Source organism: Lolium rigidum, chromosome 3 (genome assembly GCF_022539505.1).
Source record: "Lolium rigidum isolate FL_2022 chromosome 3, APGP_CSIRO_Lrig_0.1, whole genome shotgun sequence".
In the NCBI taxonomy this organism is placed as follows: domain Eukaryota; kingdom Viridiplantae; phylum Streptophyta; class Magnoliopsida; order Poales; family Poaceae; genus Lolium; species Lolium rigidum.
Window position 1 is genome coordinate 79,774,068 of NC_061510.1, and position 9,757 is coordinate 79,783,824.

Here is a 9,757-nt window from a genome sequence, read left to right on the forward strand (position 1 = left end):
CCCTTTTTTTTTCTGCGTTATCATCTCAGGTCTCAACTCGGGCTGATCCATTCGTCACCGCAATTGAGAGAGAGAAGAGCGGGACGGAGCTGTAGCATTGCCGACCACCTCGCCGGAGCCGGCGACGCCGTGGCTCTCCGCGTCGGACAAAGGGACGGCGAACGAGCCACCGACGAGAAAAATACTTAGGGTGGGTAAGGGTGTGCAGGGTTCGCCGCCGCCAGAGATGAACGGGTTGCGGCGGACCTTGGGGGACGCTAGGGGCTGTGGAGGACCGGCGGAGGTGGAGCTTTGGGCAGTGCAAGGCGGGGGCGGTGTTGGTAAGTTCTTCTTATTCCTCTTCGTTCTAAGATGCCCCTGCAGGCTAGGGTTCCCGGCGGGCGGCGGCCGCCCCTACTACTCTCGCCCTCGCGACCACCCACCAATGGAGTCCACCATGGAGAATGCCCAGTTGCCCACGTAGTGGGAGCGCCAAGCTGTCTGGAACCGGCGCGATTACTAGGGAGAGTGGTGGTGGCGGCATGGAGGTGGTGCCGTGGGGGACAGCCGCCGTTGCTGGGGCAGATGTAGTAGTGGACATCGGCGTCGGCGCGTCGCGGATCTGCTGCGTGAAGGCTACTGAGGGGACGGCCTGGGAGAGCAAGGTGCGCATGTAAGGACGTCTGGGACCAGCCCTGTGGATCAACATGGTGTGCATGAGCGATGATGCTTCCTTGGTCCCTCCACCATGTCAAGGAGGCCTACATGTGCGGCTTCTGAACCAGTAATTTCCACCCCCTTCCTCAATTCTGCACTAATCCACCCATCCTCCTAGCTCTTTTCTCCATCCAAGTTCCATCCCTTGGTTTAGGGCTTTAGGCTGTCGAAAGGTGAACACTAAATTTTCTACTGATCTAGATATTATAGTGATGCTAAGTGCTATAAAAAGGGTAAAAGATTTCTTCAAAGAGATGGCAAAGTCGAATTAAAAATTGGAATATTAGAGCTTAGCTAATTAAAATATGCTAATATATGATACAACAAATGGTGTGCAACTTGCAGCAAATTAGTTCAGAGCTGATACAAAAATAGCTTTGCTAATTTTCTATTGTCAGCATCTCAGATACTAAGGTTTTATTTTCGTGCCATTCCACTTGGTTTCACTATATGCAGTAGTTGCAAATTTATATATTGTGACGTTACCAATTAGTCCACATCGTTTGTTGGTACTGAACAATTCTTGGCTATGGGGTGTCTCCTACCTAATTTCCTTTCTTATTTGAGAATATAGTCCTGCTGCAAATTCATTCAGTTCTTCTGCATTTTCTCTCAAAAATATAGAACCACATATTGTGGATGAATCAACTCTTGGTGCAAATACATATTATGAATTTAAAAAATTCCCTTACTGCGATACCAACATCAACATTGACACTAGGGTTTGAGGGCCATGATGGCCATTTATGCAACCGGATGAGTTTCCTCTGCTGATGATAAAAAACATGGACATCAACTCTAGGTGTTAAGGCCGCCATGGCCACTGATGCGTGTGTGGCTACAACATAAGGTGTATGTGATTTTAATCAAATCATTTATATCTTGGTTGGAGTTCTGATTTGTCTACAAACCCCATCAACGTTTACTTTACGTATTTTCAATGTCACTGGTTATCTTATCCGTGCCATTTTTGCTCCTCATTCAGCAAAATCCATAGAAGCAGAAGCTACTTAGTAATGTATTCAGAAGGTTTTTGTTAGTTCAGTACTTGCAAAAGGTTGCTCCATTTTGTCTGTAAGGTTGATGCTTTCATCGTATTTTCAGAAATATAGTTTCCTTTTTATGATATCTTCTATACCTTAATATTATGTCTTCGGTACAACCTGCTCACAACTCATGATGTTAAAGAATAAACTTTAGCTGGACTTGAAGGAAACACGTCAATCCTTCCTAATTCACATCTCTTATTGTCTTGGAGTATCTACTTCGAAATGAATATGCATGGTACATATCTCTGTTGAAGACAAAGAGAAATATCTCATAAGAAGATCAGTACTTCTGGAAAGTTGAGCTCACTTGTTTTAGTTGTTTTTTGTATATCTCATAAGAAAATCTGTTTTTTTTAATCTTAGATCCAGATTAGCAGCTTATGAACTGGCCATGTTAATGTTACAGAAAATGATACGAGCTCACTGGAGCAAAAAAATCAATTTTACTACAATTTTGCCTGCCATAGCATCAACACAGGTTTTGTCGGAATGAATTTAATTATGTCCTAATTATTAATGTTTACATTTAGATGTGTATCTTACTTTCTTTCTAGAGGATTTGTGTTATCGAAGGCCACATGTAGGCAGAGATATTGTATAACACTCTAAAGTTTGATGTTCTATAGCGGATTCTTTTCCACAAAATAAAATTAATGTTTGTACCTTTCACATGTACCCGTCATTCTGAAGTTTGATGTTCCCAAAGGATTTCTTTTTGACAAAACTTGGTGTATATCTGTATTTCTGATATATTCATTGGTATGTTTTTTTATTTTACTTCTGCTTTGTCAAGGCCATAAATATGTTGAGGCTAGGAATATTCAGCTAGGAAGATGGGAGTAGAAGAGGAGCAACGCGAGATGGCTTGTGCAACATGAATAGAGCTGCCGCTCCAAACAGAGGTGAGCTACTTCATCTTTGACTTTTTTTTTCTGGTATTTTAGACATGATTTTACAAGGAGAGAAGGATATGCTTCTCTGGTGCACTAAAATTAGTCCTAAATAATTAGCTTCCATATGGAATTGTTGATGCCTGCAACCGATAAGATCCCGAAGTTTACTTATTAGTTGTATACTTTTATGATATTGTTAATGAGCTTGATCATTGGATGGGTTTATTTGATGCTGATGGGGTGGCGGTATTGCCCGTCGTGATTTTGTGGAGTCGTTAACGGTCATGCTTAATAGATGTAATGTGTTGGTTAAGCAGTTCAGGATGACATAGGTTTCTCGCTGGCGAATTGAGCTTGCTGCTCAGCTATTCGGCATTAGAATTGCTGGGTCTCATTCGATCGATCCTAATGCCTATAGGCCCTCCTATGACACTTCAGTCGTCCGTCTTGATTCTTGGTGATTTTGATGAAAGGATATAACCTTTGCAAACCGCTCTTATGTTTTGCAGTATCCTTTGCTTTTCTCCTTATAGTGATAAAGGTTTTTTGGGTGGTATGGAAGTATGTGAGTGTTGATGGTGGTGTATCTGGTGGTCGAGCTGAAGTTAGTATGTTGTGGTATTATACTGTTACAAATATCGTTATAGCATGGGTTCTTAGATAAGAAATTTCAGAAAGAAAAGTGATGTTGTTTTTTTGTTGAAACGACAACAGACAGTCTGAACATCATGTTATTATTTTTGCTTTTATCCACCATTTGGCTTATCCACCTGTGCTAATCTAGAGTGTCTTTCCGTTATAGAGAACAAGCTTGTGAATTTCAGGCGTTGTATATCTCTCCAAACCGCAGGTGCGGTACTTCTATCTCCCTGTAATTTTTATGTGCCTGGATTTACAGAACCTTGAGAGAGCGCTAGGCAATGGACTGAATCCTCTGTACATACTTAACTCACGACACTCAGGTCGGTGTCACTGGTTGTACATGTTTGCATCCACCGTGCGGGTGGCCACCACCACAAACTACTGTGGAACCTGGACCCTTGGGATGTGGCCTCTCTTGCGAGTCAGGAAGAGATGGTAGAATAGAAACGTAAGGAGATGGACTGTCGAACAAGAAAGTAATTTCCGCTACCTAACAGGAATGAGCAAATTGAATTGATCTCGAAGGCTTTTTTTTTGTATTCTCATGATGATTCTACGAGGGGTCGGTTATACATCTGTGGCGCGCTAGCAAGTGCTAAATAAGTCTATCGTGTATTAATTCAGTTGTGATTTCAAAGTTTCATGCTACATAGCTTTTAAATTGGCATTCTCTTAGTTCAGTTTGAGTGGCAGTATAAAAAGTTGATCCGCCTTGCCAAGGACAAAAAGTCGAGCTCTTTATTGATGCCTCTTGTGTGTATCCTTTTTTTAGTATGATTCTAGACTTAAATATTCCTTTTCTAACTACAACTGTTTACTTAAAGGATTGCATGCCACAAGGACTTCAATAGTTGCAGTTATCCTATTGATAGTCTTCACCAATGCCCATGCTATCAACATGTATGGTTGCATACCTTACATTTTTCTATTTGGAAGGGCTATGGACCACAATCAATTGAAGATAAACGGAGGCTATGTATGTTGTTGTGAAGCCTAAATTTTAATTCTGTTGTTTAGTCTCCAAGCCCTATACACCAAATACTAAGAACTTCGATAGTGGGAATTCTGCAGATGGTATGTTCTGAACTTATAGGTGAACTTGGAGATGTTCCTATGGATCTCGATTATATGAAATGTTTCCTTCGTTGGCATTTCATGAGTTAATGACTTTCGTACTTTTCATGCGTTCTAATGTCTTCATGTTTTCCATCTCAACTTACTGCTTTTCCTTTTGGCAGGATGTAGATTCTGAACACTTTGAGACATCACCTCTTTATGCCAAAGGGAATTGATGATGAATTGATGATGATGTGACAACATGAAGCTAACAAGGTCTAGCAGATAATTATAATGCAGTGACGAGTGAAAATGAGAGAGCACTACCAGAGAAATGCTACATAACTTTTTAAGTGGCATTATGTTAGTTTAGTTTGAGCGCAAGTGTAAAAGTATGTCTTTCTCACATCCTTAAAAACATTAAAAAAAAGAGCCCTTCACTGATGCTTCTTGTGTGTATGAGTGTATCCTCCGGTTTTACTTACGACTGTAGACTTAGCATATTCACTACTATAGAACAATCAATTTTATCTTTATCAGTGTGAGCTGGACAAGAAATGATTACATCACTGACATCATATGCATGCATCATGTTTTTTGAGTTAAAGTATAGACTGCATGTGATATATAGACCAGGTTCTTATTTATTGTGGTCATGTAGTCCACTATGATATATCAGACGTATAGATGTATTTGAGTGAAACAACGTTTGGCAGGCGGCGCGGCGAAGCGCGCTTGCCCATCTAGTAATAGATTAATGCTAGTGGCAAAGCTTGGCAAAACGTCTTGCAAGTGATCCTATGCGACACACAAGCAAGATATAAACAAATATACTTAACTAATATTTTGGTAGTTTGCAAATTCTGTACGTTTATCAAATGGTAATTTACTAAAGTTAGAGGAACATTATAAAGCATGATGAGAAGTCAAGATTGAACGGCAAGAGGATAATGTAGCTAGATAAGACAGGCACCGAATACAGATGGGTTAAGTTAGTGTATCTTCCCACAGACTTTATGGATGGATCGATCAGACACTAGCTACCACACTAGCTTCCTAGCTTGTTCTCCGAGATCATGCAACTAAAGCCTAATGGCATCGTTACTTCGTTAGTTATACGATTATTTGCATGTGCACCACCACGTACTACTTCCCTCGCTCTATATTCATCCCCACTAAGCGTAGCATCAAGGACTAATGGGGTACTCATGAAGGTTGTTTAATTAACGCACCACCGTCATTATCCGTCTAATCGTGCATGATGGGGCACACTTTTTGTACCTTGCTGACAGTTGCGTTTGTCAAAGCTTATGCCTAATTAGCTAATTAATAAAACTCCTGTAGCTGCCGTCTACAACAAGCCGGCTTAACAAAGACTCGTGGTTTTGAAGTGGGAATTTGAAATGGAGCACGCACTTTTCTTGTACACAGCGCTTGTATTATCTTCGTATACTAGTAGAAAACTGACTTTTCGTCTAGGTCTTTTGTCCCAGCCTAGTCTGGAGCCGGAATAAATGGTCGGGCCACGTCGCCTCGAAACCAGTGGGAGGGCATAGGGCTTTTTGTCCCGGTACTTTAGGGACCTTTTGTTCCGGCTGGAGGCTTGGGCCGCGACAAAAGTGTCTGAGGCCTTTTGTGGTCTACTGGCAGCCCTTTTGTCCCGGTTTGTGGCTCAACCCGGGATAAAAGGTCTCTGCCTATATATATACAGCCAGCCCCCCCCCCCCCACACACACACACACACACATTCTCCTTACATTTTTTCCTTGGTGGTGGAAGGTGGAGGTTTATGCTAGATTTTTTTCTTCAAATGCACAATAGGTGTTTCATGAAATGTTTGTGAGAACGATGCCACTTGAGTTCATTTAATTAAATTTCTCCTATTTTTTGTCCTAAAAGGTTAATTAGAAACTATTTTCTCGTATAGACAACACAATACTAATTTTAGCATGGTGATTTGCATTTGATATATAATTGTACTTATGATGCAGATAAGTCATCTATGGATGTACGGTAACCGATGCGATCCTGCTTTCAGAGAGGGCGTGAAATCTTTCTTTCTTGTGGCCGAGGCCAATAAGGGGAAGGAAGGTTTATTTGCTGTCCATGTCTAAAATATCGGAATGAGAAGGGTTACTGTAATAACCCAGAACCTAGGAACAACGAAGGGTAGATTTAGAAATGGGATGTGCATTTCATCGCAAAACGGGGGAAATTTTCGCGCCTTATTGCAACTAAACCTAAGAGGGATCGAGATTCTCTCTCATCTTGCACTTAGGGTTAGGCAATGTGAGTTAGGGAAATTTCGACATGATCTCTTTTGTATCTTGTTGATTTGGGGAATTGATTTCATTTGACAAGTGTTAATACATTTAACAATAAGCATTGAACAATATAAAATAGAACTCATAATTCAAACACAATTTATAAATTCAAATGACTTTGAATTTCAAACTGGATATTAAATACAATATTTAATTCAGAATTTAAACACTACATAAATCAAAAGCTCATGAACAAAAACTTGAGCTTTATTGATATCAACACAGATTACAAAGTCTTTACAATATTCTTGATACAAGAATTGATAAATAATAAACAGAAATGAAAATAAAGATTACAATTTGCTCCTATAACTAAAACCTAAACTAAATGCTTGAAGAACATATTCTGGTCATATTCAACTTCAAAACCTGCAAAACAGATCACAAACACTAGCCAAAATATAAGTGTTAGCTCAAGATTCAGTTTAGACAGTTAGCAAGTGACACAATCTTCAGTTTGGACAGAACCAAGTCACGAGCACACTTGTGCTTGTCCAAAACCGGGGACAACACAAGATAGGATCAGCAGCAGACCAAAGCTGAGCAGCTGCAGGGGGCTCAAGTTTCAGCATATGAGAGCACACAGCTCAAGTGTGCTGGGCAGCAACAGCAAGGCAATGCAAGGGGTGAGTCATAAAGTGACCAGGCTTGTGTGTCATGGCCAGGGAAGAAGTAGAGACCATATAAATAGCACACAAACCCTAGAACCGAGTGCACGAGTCGACCGGATAAGATCACCGGGTAAGGGTGAAGCAAAAACAAGCATAGTTCATCTGTTCTTGAGCAAGAACAGAACCAGCACACAACTCCTCAAGCCACCGAGAGATCATGGTGACCTAGAAGATCATCCAAGCTCGGGAGGTGAAGGGCTGTGAACAAACCCAAGTCTGCATCAACAAAGCATTACTTTCTAGGAGCTGGAACAAGGTATACCTAGTTCCTGGAAGAGATCCAATGGATCTAATCCATCATATGCATAAGCATGGGATGAGCGAGATGCTCATATGGGTAAATCATCACTTGGTTTTCACCAAGGATTACCGCTGATCAAAAGCCACTAAGACGAGAAACCATCCGGATACAAATCGAGGTGCACGAAGCTAGACGAGCATGCACGGATGCACACTAACAAGATCACATGCACGAGATAGCACCAGTAGATAGCATAGATTAGCAGCTAAGACTACACGAGAAGATCCTAAGCAAGCAACCATCGAAACCCTAGATTTCTTCACGAGGCAAGCATATTGGCATTCATACTTACTATGATCCCCTAATATGCAAGCAAAGTTGAGTAGCCAACAAGATCCAACCACTAGGTGAGCAACCGATCGGTAGCAAGGCTACCGAGGTCACATCACACTTAGCACCAAATAAGAGCAAGCCAAATAGACCACATCACTATCCGGAAATGGATTCGAGTTTAATTGCTTGTAAAAGAATCATGAACAACAAACTCATATACAAGCAAGACATTTAAATCATCACTGCATAAGCAGTTCATCATAATTAAGTAATCTAAGCATGAATTTATCACAGATCCATGCTAAGCATGACAACAGCATACTGTTAAGCAATACAACTTAATTCATAGCCACTAGAGCAAGTAAGCAACAGCACAGTGATGCTTGAGCATCGAGCATCACCAAATAAGTGAACCATATAACCACGAGTGTTAGCCGATAAGCAATCACTGACAAACAATTGATCAAATTGATCAATCATAGCAAGCCAAGCTACACAGAGAGTTTTGCCAACAAGCAAGAAATGATCCAATGGATCATTAGGTTGCAGAATTAGTACTGAATCATATCACAGGCACCTCTGGCACACACACAAGTGTCACAGATGCATCACAAGTACACCTAGACAAGCAAGCATGATAGTCCGAGTAAGCATAAGCAAGTCATAACCAAGCATAGCATGGAATAGATAGCTTTTGAGCAAGCACGAGTAGAGCATGGCAAGTACAGAGCATGCTAGGAGCAGCAGAGAAGTAAGCACAGCATAGATAGCAAGCAAATCGACATGTGCCAGTACCAGCAACTGGTAATCTGACCATGGGCTTGCAGTAAACCGAAGCACAGTAAGATTGCGCAGCAGTAGTATGACTCTAGATGATCACAAGACCACAAAGAGCAACAGATCATGAGGAGAAAGAAGAACAGTGGCAAGGGAGGCGCACAGAAGAGAAGGAGGAGGAGCAGAGGACCTTACCCGCGCTCGGAGGCGAAGGCTATGGCATGGCGAGGCGAGTGCCCGCGCGGCCATAGCAGCTGCAAAGCCAGGGAAGTCGCCGGCGTTACGCCGACGAACACCACCACAGCAGCACAGCATGGAGACGACGGCACAGGCGCTGCAAGCAGCACCCGCGCCAGGTCGGTCTCGGAGGCGCACACGTCGACGACGAGGGCGAGAGCTCGTCGGAGAATCACCAGATCGCCCATGGCGATTCTCCAGGAGATCCAGACCGAGGCGATTCGCCAGGAGAGGACGAGAGGAGAGAAACGGCTCGGACAGATCGATAGATCTGCTCGAGGCGGTTCTAGATCGGTAGGTGACCACGGCGGAGGAGGCCGGTGATGGCCGGAGCGGGCGGCGGCCATGGCGGCGACGCCATCGCCTCGTGGTCGCCGGAGATTAGGGTTAGACGAGTGAGAAGAGGGCCGAGTGAGAGTGAGAGTGGTGGGCCGCTTCGGCGCCACCAAACCCAAAAGGGGGCCAGCCTATTTGGGCCGTCCCTGGGTTAGTCTATTGGGCTGGGCCCAATATGAGTCCAAGGGGTAATTTGGTCTTTTTCTAATTAATAAAAGATCAAAACTTTACCAAATTTTAATAAATCATAAACAACTCTAAAAATCCAATAAAAATTGGATTTATGAATGAAAAATAAATCTTAACCAGAATAAAATATGAAATGGAATTTATGAAACAAATTCAAAATTATGAATTTTCGAATTTAAATAATCACTTGGAATTTTCAATTATTATTTCCTTGTATTTAAAATTCAAGGAAAAATCTCAAATAAGTTCAAAAACTTATTTTCGAACATTTCAAAATGAGATTCTATTATTCCAAGTCATTTCTTTTGAACAA

General features: G+C 41.9%; 1 long non-coding RNA gene across 1 annotated transcript; it reads left to right on the top strand.

The window, feature by feature from the left end:
• Positions 1-261: 261 nt before the first annotated feature.
• LOC124701851 lies at positions 262-4,508 on the top strand. The gene is made up of 3 exons (XR_007002248.1): positions 262-763; positions 2,539-2,647; positions 3,441-4,508. It is a non-coding gene; the product is annotated as an uncharacterized LOC124701851 (long non-coding RNA).
• Positions 4,509-9,757: the final 5,249 nt, after the last annotated feature.